Source organism: Octopus bimaculoides, chromosome 1 (assembly GCF_046866305.1).
Source record: "Octopus bimaculoides isolate indiv1 chromosome 1, ASM4686630v1, whole genome shotgun sequence".
Taxonomy (NCBI): domain Eukaryota; kingdom Metazoa; phylum Mollusca; class Cephalopoda; order Octopoda; family Octopodidae; genus Octopus; species Octopus bimaculoides.
This window is the reverse complement of record NC_142928.1, coordinates 200,253,216-200,264,383: the sequence shown is the minus strand read 5'-3', so window position 1 is coordinate 200,264,383 and position 11,168 is coordinate 200,253,216. Positions and strand designations below refer to the sequence as shown.

General features: G+C 38.9%; 1 long non-coding RNA gene across 1 annotated transcript in view; it reads right to left on the bottom strand.

Annotated features, from left to right (window-relative positions):
* Positions 1 to 2,223: 2,223 nt before the first annotated feature.
* LOC149137945 (uncharacterized) overlaps positions 2,224 to 11,168 on the bottom strand; it is a 29,221-nt gene continuing 20,276 nt past the window's right edge. The window contains exon 2 of the long non-coding RNA XR_016244900.1: positions 2,224 to 2,760. This is a non-coding gene — a long non-coding RNA (uncharacterized LOC149137945). The remainder of the gene's footprint in view (positions 2,761 to 11,168) is intronic.

The following is an 11,168-nucleotide window of genomic DNA, read 5'->3' as shown; positions in this document are numbered from 1 at the left end:
AAAGAAATCAATAAATAAAGTCAATTATATCTTGATTTAGCATTAATGAATATTCATATTGATTAGAACATTTCAAGTTGCTAGAGTAAATGCATTTCTAATGAAATCAAACTGATTTCGTTTCAGTAACCTTCACAGTTCTGCCTTGACACATTCTATGGCCCACCACCAGCCAGCTCTTTCCTAAGAAAAATAAGATTCAAATGTAACTTACACATTTTCTTTTGGTTATCATTATTATTGAGTGAGGGAGCAATGCATACCATCAAAATAACACTGGGGCACAAATATTTGAAGCCTAATATACCCATCATGGCTACTTGTCTGATAAGGGTACACCAGGTACATGCATCACAACAATATATGTGTAACATGGTAATTTCATATCAAGATAAACAGTACATGATCTTGCAGGTGGGACCAAGTTAGAGCTTTCTTCAGGATGAGTAGCCCATCCTGATCAAAAGTTCCCTGAATAAGAGTTAAGGGTGTTGAATGAAAACCCAATGTTTCCAGAAGTGAATTATTCAAATGCCAAAGAATTCTTCTCAACACATAGCTATGATACCCCAGCCCATTACTTCTGCTCATGACCAGAGATGCACATACCATCAGCCACTAAGGAACGGTCAAACAACTGACAAGCAAGTCTGTGGTATTGAGCAGGAATATCACCATCACCATTTAATGTCTGTTTTCCAGTCAGTCCCTCATTCCTTGCAGATGAGATACTGTACTAATAGTTATGGTGCATCATTTGGTGCAGATGTGTCTCATGAGGTGACTTGCTAAAAGGCACCTCATTCTGTAATCTCCATCTTGCTTATTTTAATTTGAATATATTTTGGTAAATGTCTGTAGTCAGTGGCATACAAGAGAAAGTGTGAGTTAGAATGAAAAATAGCTCTGTTATAGATAACGAACCTATTTACAATGTAAGAAATAAGCAAAATGGAGATTGAAGAACGAGGTACCATTTGACGAGTCAGCTGATGAAACATCTGCACTAAATGATGTATCAAAACTATTTGTACAGCATCTCGTCTGCGAGAGATGAGGGACTGATAGCATGATGGACCAAAACGATTGCAGTGATTAATAAAGAATCCCGTGAATTCCATTTTCTTTCTCTCACACAACCTTGCCCGGACTTTCTAGGTGCAATCCCAGGGTCATTCATGACCAAAGAGAATCTTTACCCTTTATGTGTGTGTGTGTGTGTGTGTGTGTGTGTGTGTGTCTCCTAAAACCCAGTCACCTGCCGGTCTTCATAATTTAATAATTGGAAAATATATAAAAGGAGTTTAAGATATTTAGAGGAATTGCTTAAAAGTAGCCAATGAGGTTGCTGCTACGTGGTCACTCAATGAGCTAAGGATGGTATCCAAATCTTTCTCTCAAATCACACCCCACCATCTTATACAAGGGAACATCACATTTGATAATGTAGCCCTAGATACATGTAAACAAACAGGATTGTCATGGTTTGAACACCTTTAATCAGAGTTTTGCAGGAGCAAGGTTGACCTAGAATTAATACCACAGTAAGAGAATCTGGTGAGAGAATTCTAACATTTAACTTCAACAGTGGCAGTTATAATATTTCCGCTTTGAAACAAGGACCTGTCTGTGTAATCTCTTCAGACTTTTAGACTGGGCACACACTTGATAAGAATTATTTCCATTATTTTTGCATGTAGCAGAAGTGGTTCTCTTGGGACAAACTTTGGTACCACTAAAAAGAAATTTCAGGTTTTATGGATGTGACAATATTTCCTGAGAGTTGATTGACCTTCAAAAGTAGTTCTGATTGAGAAAAGGCCAAAATGTAAAATCAATAACAAACTTCTTAAAAAATTACCAATTTTCATGAGATTCTCATTGTCTTTCAATGATTTTCATCCTTTCACACAATTTAATGAAACAAATCTTCATTTTTATTAAATACCATTCAACAATTACAATTTAACATCGTTACTAAGAAGTAAATTAGATGTTTGACAAGTTAGTAACTCAACCATTTCTTCATGTCTCTCTATTGTTCTGACTAATAAACTATTTTCTGATGCTATATTTTCATAGTTCAATATTTTTAGGTTAGTTTTTTCTTTTATGGTTGAGGTAGGGTTAGGGGTCATAGAGGGAGCAGATGTGGAACAAACTGATGAAGCTAGTAAAAATGTTCATTATAATCTTAAAATTGCAAATTTAGATCTGTCTGACTTCTCTTTTCCTTTTGGGCATTTTTTATTTTTAGAATTTACAGAGATTTTAAAACAAATTGAATAAAATTTTATTTGTGTAGAGTGAACGTTTTCCCATATATTGGCTGTGGTGGTGGTGGTGGGGGTGCTTCTAGTGATCCCATTTTCTCCTTATTGAGGATGTTTATTTCTTTATCTCAGAGACCATGGAATTATTCAAAAATAGGTCAATTAAACTGGAGACATTCACATGTTCAGTCCCAGCTTGATCCTCAAAACTTCTGTAACCATGACACGAGTATGTTGATAAAATAGGAGGCTGAACTGCAAGTGCCACGTGATGATATGTTGATGAAGATAACGATATATATGTAGTACACACACACACACACACCTATGTACATGTTTGCAGTGAGTAGTGTGGGTGTAGTCCATGTGTGTGTGTGTTTGTGTGTGTGTACTACACTTGCACAACTTCAAAGTGAACTTGAAGAGATTTGATCAGCAATTATAATAGTCTTTATTTAGCAGTTTATGGCAGGATTTGATCTCAGAACTGCAAATTAAAGGGGAAAAAATCAACAAATGAAACACTGAATCAAATACAAAGAATGACTTACATACGTTCTGAAATATACACACATCAACGTACAAAGTCAGTCTCACACACACACACACACACACACACGTACGTACGTACATTTCTCTCTCACATACACACCTAAATATACACACATAGAGAATTGTGTTACAAAACTGCAAGTCTGAATGTAAAGTGATTGAGCAGTGATTTTGTTCAATCATATTTCTTATTGATTTTGTTCCAATCAGATTAGATTGAACAAAAAGTAAGTTACCCCACAGAGGAAACGAAAAAAAAAAAACTATTAACAAAAGTCAGAGAGAGAGAGAGAGAGGTGTCTACATTCATACATACAATTCATATATATATATATATATATATATATATATATATATATATATATATATATATATATATACACATATTCGATAAAATTTTTCTTTTGGTTTGATGCATTTTTTATGAAGGCTCATAGAAGAACGATATATTCCTGCAAATGACATTTGGCACAATAAAAAAAGGTGCAGCTAAAATAGATCTGTTTAATGTACATTGTGTTATTAATGAAACAATTTGAAAGCTGCAACTTAGGCATGAAGTAAAATATTAAATTATATGGAGGGTTGTACCAAAGAAACAGCTACACTGTTTCCCCCAAGAGAAATCACCATGCCTACATTGTGTTTGCAAACGAATAAATATCTTTTTTTTAAAAAAAAACTGGGAACTTTTACCAGGAATAAAATGATTGATTGTATTATTTCCCACTGACTTTGGAGTTGTTATTAGAGTGGAAGTCTTGGTGAAAATGGAGACGTTTTAAATTTCATTAATATACTTGTTAAAAACTTTAAAAAATATAAAACTGAATGTAATTCTATACATGGCAAAGTGTCTGAGTGTTTTTCATTTTAAAATAACAAGTTGTAACTGTTGTTGTTATTGCTGTTTAGTTCTGGGAATGTTCTGATCCAGTAGAGCTATAATCACGCACAAGCCTTCCAACTGTGACCATCCTGTCTTTTTATGAGTAAAGAACATCTACATTATCTAATATGTGTTTCCTTATCTCAGACAACAAAGAGCTGATGAGCTTTAATTTTAAGCAAAATTAGACGAGTATGGTGATCTTGCTCACTGTGTGTGTGTGGGGGGGTTATCTCCCTGTCAGTGCATAGACATGTGCTTCTTTGTGGCTAAGAGTCATCATCATCATCGTTTCACATCTGCCTTCCTTGCTGGCATGGGTTGCATGGTCTGACAGGAGCCAGCCAGGTAGAAGCCTGCACCAAACTTGTGTGTCTGGTTTGGCAGTTTTTGTGGCTGGATGCTCTTCCTAACCCTAACCCAGCAAAGTGGATTAATGAGTGCTTTTTATGTGACACTGGCACAGGCAAAGTCAGTTTTGGCATGGGTTTTAGAGCTGGATGCCCTTCCAAATTTCAACCACCCTACAGTATGGACTGGATGTTTTTTAAGTGGCTCCAACACCAGCCGGGTCACCAAGTAACTTTGCAAGGGGAGGGGGCATTGGAGGAGGTGATCTTGTGTCAGATGATGAAAGGTTAGAGTGAGAGAGAGAGAGAGAAAGGTGTCTCGCTGTAGAGGAGGTACAAGGTTACCCAGCCAGAAAGAGAGAGACAGAGAGGGAGGAAGACAGAGGGAGGGAAAGAGAGAGGGAGGGAGAGAAAGAGAGTTAACAAGAAAGAGGTCAGGAACTGGTGTGCTGCTGTAAAGGCAACAGATGGTTACCTAACAAGAGAAGGAAAGAGTTGACAAGGAAGGAGGGCAGAAACAGGTGTGCTGCCATCGAGGAGATGCATGCTTGACTAGGCTATGTGTGTGTGTGTGTGTGTGTGTGTGTGTATACATACATAATCGCTTAACGTCCACCTTCCATGCTGACCTGGGTAATATAATACACACACACACACACACACACACACACACATGCATATGCGTACGCACACGTGTGTGTGTGCATGAAGAAGCACTCAAACATCTTACAAATGTAAGCTGATATCTATATCTGATATCTATATCTGATATCTATAAGCTGATATCTATATCTCTATACTTTTGTTATTTAACAGTCATTGAAGTGTGATCAAGTTAGGACATACCCTTTGAGTGTTTTAGATGGTTATGTCATCTATGGTGGTATTATGTGTCTGGAAGTTATCAACCTTGAAATTCAATGACAGGGAAATCGCCTCAGCTACCCCCCCCCCACCATTACCGTCGCCTCTGCCGCTATCACAACTACAGCTCATACGATTACTATCACCCCACTATTATCACATCCGTCAATCTACTACCACCCTCACTGTCTCTAACCTTACTGTTACTCTCACCCCAACATGAAGAATAGAAGTGTCATTGAATAGAGAGAGAGGGGTCAAAGTGTGATACACTGACACACAAATTTGTTTTGAAGAAATAGAGTGAAATGACACATGAGCACTGAACCATCAGGTAATTCTTTCGCAATGTTCAGATGGCTTTTAGTCTTCCAGGTCAGCTACCTTTCTCTCAACTATCAGGTGGCTTTTAAGCTGGTTCCTGTGGAGGACTTTTCATTGGGCCCAATAATGACACTTCATGTATTTAGTACATATTAAATTTTATTAAACTTGAACAATATTTTTCAAGCAATGAACAGTTTTCATCAAAACAATGATATAATTTGTCAACTTGGAACTTATTGCAAAGCTGCATGATAAACAACATTTGTCTTCCCATTCGGGGGTCAGTACAATATTTTTCTATCAAACCTGCCTTTCTTTCTTTCTCTCTCTTTCTGTTGATTGTTTTCAACCATCACCACCACCAGTACCACCACCATACTCCACCACCATCACCACTGTCTTTCCCATCGCTTACTATCTCTGTCATCCCTGACTACCTTGGCTACCACCACCACCATCATCATGGCCTCCATCACAACTGTCAATCTACTACCACCCTCACCGTCTATACCGATTGCTACTCTCACTCCAAGGGATAATGAGGAATAGCAGAAGTGTCATTGAATAGTGAGAGAGGGGGTCAAAATGTGACACACTGACACAGAAATTTGCTTTGGCATTTATTATTATAGATATATGTGTCACACCCTAACAGTGGAGGGAACCTGTGGAAGAGGTAGTCCCAGGAAGACCTGGGATGAGGTGGTGAAGCATGACCTTTGAACATTGGGCCTCACAGAGGCAATGACAAGCAACTGAAACCTTTGGAGATATGCCGTACTTGAGGAGACCTGGCAAGCCAAGTGAGACCATAACCGTGGCCTATGCCAGGGTAGCATAACCAGCCCATTTTAGAGTACCCTTCAATCATTGGACAATAACCTGTGCTTGAGAAGACCTGTTGAGTCAAGTGAAATCATTTTCGTGGCCAATGCCAGTACTGCCTGACTGGCTCTTATGCCGGTGGCATGTAAAACACCATTCAAGCATGGTCGATGCCAGCACCGCTTGACTGGCTTTCATGCCAGTGACACGTAAAAAGCACCCACTACACTGAGTGGTTGGCATTAGGAAGAGCATCCAGCTATAGAGACATTGCCAGGTCAGATTTCAGCCTGGTGCAACCTTCTGGCTTGCCTCAGTCAAACCGTCCAACCTATGCCAGCATGGAAAGCAGATGTTAAACGATGATTACATATGTGTGTGTGTGTGTGTTTGAAAAGACACATCAAGCCAAGTGAAACATGGATGTCCTTGCATACAAGCATATCCCTTGCATCCCTCTCAAGCTAACCCTAACCCTAACCTTGTGGGCTCGTTGGTGCTGGTGCCACATAAAAAGCACCCGTACCAGTGCCATGTATATGCACCCATGCCAGTGCTGCATGAAAACACCCAGTACACTTTGTGAAGTGGTTGACATTAGGATAGGCAGCCAACCATTAAAGCCATGCCTAAGCAGGTCTTCAGCTGGCCGGCTCCTGTCAAACTGATGTTAAATGATGATCTAGATGATGATGATGATCGTTATATATATATATATGTATAAACCTGACAAGCTAGGTTCCTGTAATGAGCCAACAGAACTTTGGGGCTGATTAAAACTTTTCCAAAGAATGAAGAATGTAACTCCGACCAAATGTGTTGTGTGCCTCTTTCTCTCAGTTGCCAACTTACATGTATGGACATGTGTTTGTGTCTGTGTGTAGCTGACATGGAGAAAGCCTTTGACAGGGTTCCCTGGTCCCTTATCTGGTGGTCAGTGCAGAAACTAGGGATAGATGAGTGGTTAGTGAGAGCTGTACAAGCCATGTACAGGGATACTGTCAGTAAGGTGAAGGTTGGCAACGAGTATAGCAATGAATTCACTGTACAAGTAGGAGTTCACCAACAATCAGTCTTCAGTCCCCCTCTTGTTCGTTATAGTCCTTCAATCAATAACAGAGGAATTCAAGACAGGATGCCCCTGGGAGCTCCTCTATGCTGATGACCTTGCTCTCATAGCTGAATCACTTCCATGACTAGAGAAGAGATCTCAGGTGTGGAAGCAAGGTCTACAATCAGAGTCATAGAGTTAATCTAGCAAAAACCAAAGTCTTAATAATAAGTAGGAAAGTGGACAAATCACAAATCCCTTCAGATAGATGGCCCTGCTTGATCTGCAGAAAAGGTGTAGGCAGAAACTCCATAAGATGAACCCAGTACAAGCTGTGGACACATAAGAGGTGCAGTAATATCAAAGAAAGGTTAATAGGGAAAATAGTCTTTGTGTGTGACAGATGTACAGATACAATAAAAAGAAACAGAAAATAGAGCCTATCAAATACCTGCAGGGACACCTAGAAGTAGTTGATAGCTTCCATTATCTAAGTAACTGCTCTGAGAATGAAGTTGCTAGAATAAGGATAGGTTGGGCAAAGTTCAAAGAGCTTCTACCTCCATTGGTAACAAAGGGCCTCTCCCACAGAATGAAAGGCTGACTGTATGATGCTTGTGTGCAAACAACCATGCTCCATGACTGGAAAATGTGGGCGGTGATCAAAGAGGACATGTGAAGGCTTGAAAGAAATAAAGCTAGTATGCTTCGCTGGATGTGCATTGTCAGTGTGCACATATGATAGCGCAAATGTCTTGCAGAAAAAACTGGGCCTAAGAGGTATCAGGTGTGGTGTGCAAGAGAGAAGACTGTGCTGGTATGGCCATGTGATGTGTAGGGATGAGGACAGCTGAGTAAAGAAGTGCCAATCTCTAACTGTGGAGGGAAATTGTGAAAGAGGTAGACCCAAGAAGATACGGGATGAGGTGCTGAAACACGATCTTCGAATGTTTGGGCCTAACAGAAGTAATAACAAGTGACGGAGACCTTTAGCGAGAAAATTTGTAAAGCCAAGTGAAATCACAGTCGTGACTGGTGCCAGTGTCATGTGAATGGCAGCCACAAAATTATAATTGTTGCCATTGCTGATAGCATGATCTTTGGATGTCAGGCCTCATGGAGGCAATGATGAGCAAGCAAGACTGTCGGTGATATACTCTGTGCTTGAGGAGACTTGTGAAATTCTAGTTGTGGTCATTGTCAGTGTCATGTACATGGCACCCATGGAATTGTAGTTGTGGGCATTGCTGGTGACAAACAGCAGCCATTACATTCTCAGAGTGGTTGGTGTTAGGAAGGACATCGAGTCACAGAAACCCTGCTGTATCTGACTGGAACCTGGTGCAGCCCTCTGCTTTACCAGTTCCAGTCAAACTCTAACTCATGCCAGCATGGAAATGTTATGTTAAATGATAATGATGATGATATATATGTATATAATCATCATTGTTTAACATCTGCTTTCCATGCTGGCATGGGTTGGACAGTTTGAAAACTGGTAAGCTGGGGAGCTGCACCAGGTTCCAATCTGATTTGGCACAGTTTCTACAGCTGGATGCCCTTCCTAATGCCAACCACGCCAAAATGAAGAAACAAAAGACGAGGACACTCAACGCATTTAGTAGCTGTTGCTTATTTTACTTAAAATGGTTTGATTCAGTTCCCTGTTACTTCAAGTTCCACCAGCCCCTAACAGGAGGCCATCTTTAGGTTCTTTGAACGCCAAATGCAGAAACTTGAAGTATCATGGAACCAAATCAAACTGTTTGAAATAATATATATTTATATATATATCCTGTTGCTTATTTTGATTATATATGCATGTGTGTGTATGTGTGTGTGTGTTTAAAAAAACCTATGCTTCACTGGATGAATAATGTCAGTGTGCATGTATGACAGAGTGTAAGTGATTTGAGAGAAAAACTGAGTGTATGAGGCTTCAGATGTGGTGTGCAAGAGAGAAAGCTGTGCTGGTATGGTCATGTGATGTGTATGAAGGAAGACAGTTGCATTAAGAGGTGCTGATCTTGACATTAAACGATGATGATAATATATATACACTCACACACAAACCCACACACACATGTATACAGATAGATAGATAGATACATATATATACACACACACACACACTGTCACAGCCTAGAAGTAGGGGGGAACCTGTGGAAGAGGTAGACCCAGGAAGACCTGGGATGAGGTGGTGAAGCATGATCTTCAAATGTTAGACTTCACAGGGACAATGACAAGTGACCAAGACCTTTGGAGATATGCTCTGCTTGAGAAGTCCCAGCAAGTCAAGTGAGACCATAACCCGTGGCCTATGCCAGTGCAGCATAACCGGCCCATCAAAGAGTACCCTTCAATCATTGGACAATAAACTGTGCTTGCGAAGACCTATTGAGTCAAGTGAAGTCATTGTTGTGGCCAATAACAGTACCACCTGATTGGCTCCTATGCCAGTGGCACGTAAAGAGCACCATTTGAGCGTGGTCAATGCCAGTGCCACCTGACTGGCTCCCATACCAGTGGCATGTAAAAAGCACCCACTACACTCTCGGAGTGGTTAGCGTTAGGAAGGGCATCCAGCTGTAGAAACTCTGCCAGATCAGATTGGAGCCTGGTGTAGCCTTCTAGCTTGCCAGTCCTCAGTCAAACCATCCAACCCATGCCAGCATGGAAAACAGACGTTAAACAATGATGATGATAATATAATTAATGACACAGAAACCTACTATATACAGTGTGAATACACACCTAGAGTATAGTTCATTAGATTAACTCATATTTACTTATTTATTGAATATAATTTAAAAATTGCTATTTCTTTTTTTTCACTTTGCAAGTAGCCTGAGTTTGTTGAAACTGTGTTTAAATTGATAAAGTTAATGCTTCATTTGTTTAAATTGTTGTTATTAAAATTGTATTTAAATTGATGTCATTAATGTTTTATTTAAACTGTTGTTAACATTGTGTTGCAGATTAACATCTGCAGGAAAGAAGATTCCAGTGGTCAGTATTCTTGGAAGTAACATAATGGTTGGTGTGAGACTGGGGTTGGAAAGCTGAACACAAGGGTGAAAAAGTGGGGCGAGATAAGCTGCTCCGAGGTACTCAAGATGTGGAAGGGCAAAAGGTCTTTGTAATTGTGAGAGAAGAGTCATATGATCAAACTTTTCTATCAGCAGTGAAAGAAAATGATTTTTTGATCAAAGAAAGAATTTGAAAGAAAGCTTCAACAGTCAACAGATAAAAAGGAATAACTTGAAAGCCATATGAACTGAATTACACCAACAGTAAAAACTAAATGAATATATTTTACTTAGTTTGCAGTGTGGCAAAAAAAAAAAAAAAAAGAACTATAGAAATAAAGTTTAGCATGAAAATAAATTTACAGACATGAACAATATTTGGGGAAAAAAATCTGAGGAAACTTATTTTTAATCAAAACATTTTATTGTAAATATTCTTTGGTGAAATATAGAGCAAGCCATTCCCTTTTGGATTCTCCTGAATTAGGAAATCAGTTTATAGATTAATTGTTGGCCAGTGCCAGCAATCTAGGATGAATTATTTTGAAAGATTTTAAAAACGTTTGCGTGTTGTTCTCTTTGCTGAATGTGAGATTGATTTTCATGAAAATGCAATTTTAGGACGGATAAAACGAGGCCAATATATATAGTGCAGACGTGACAGAAAGCAGTGTTCTATCATTTAACATTAGATTAAATTATTGACTTTTGGCTATTTGATCTTGATATCTCATCCCAAGAGAAAATTGGTAAATAGACAATAAAATAATATTTTGTAAGAGAAGGTGTCATGACTAAGAAGATATAATGTAATCAATCATCTTAGATAAATATAGTCCTACGAAACATTTAACAATCAGTCCAAGTTATAGATTTAATATTGTCTTCCAGCATGGCTATAGTCATTGCAGCTAAAACAAAGTAAAGAAGCTGATACAGTTGAGTTCTCATTTGTTTATGAATGTTTAATTGGTATTGATTATCTGTGATAATTAATACAACTTAATA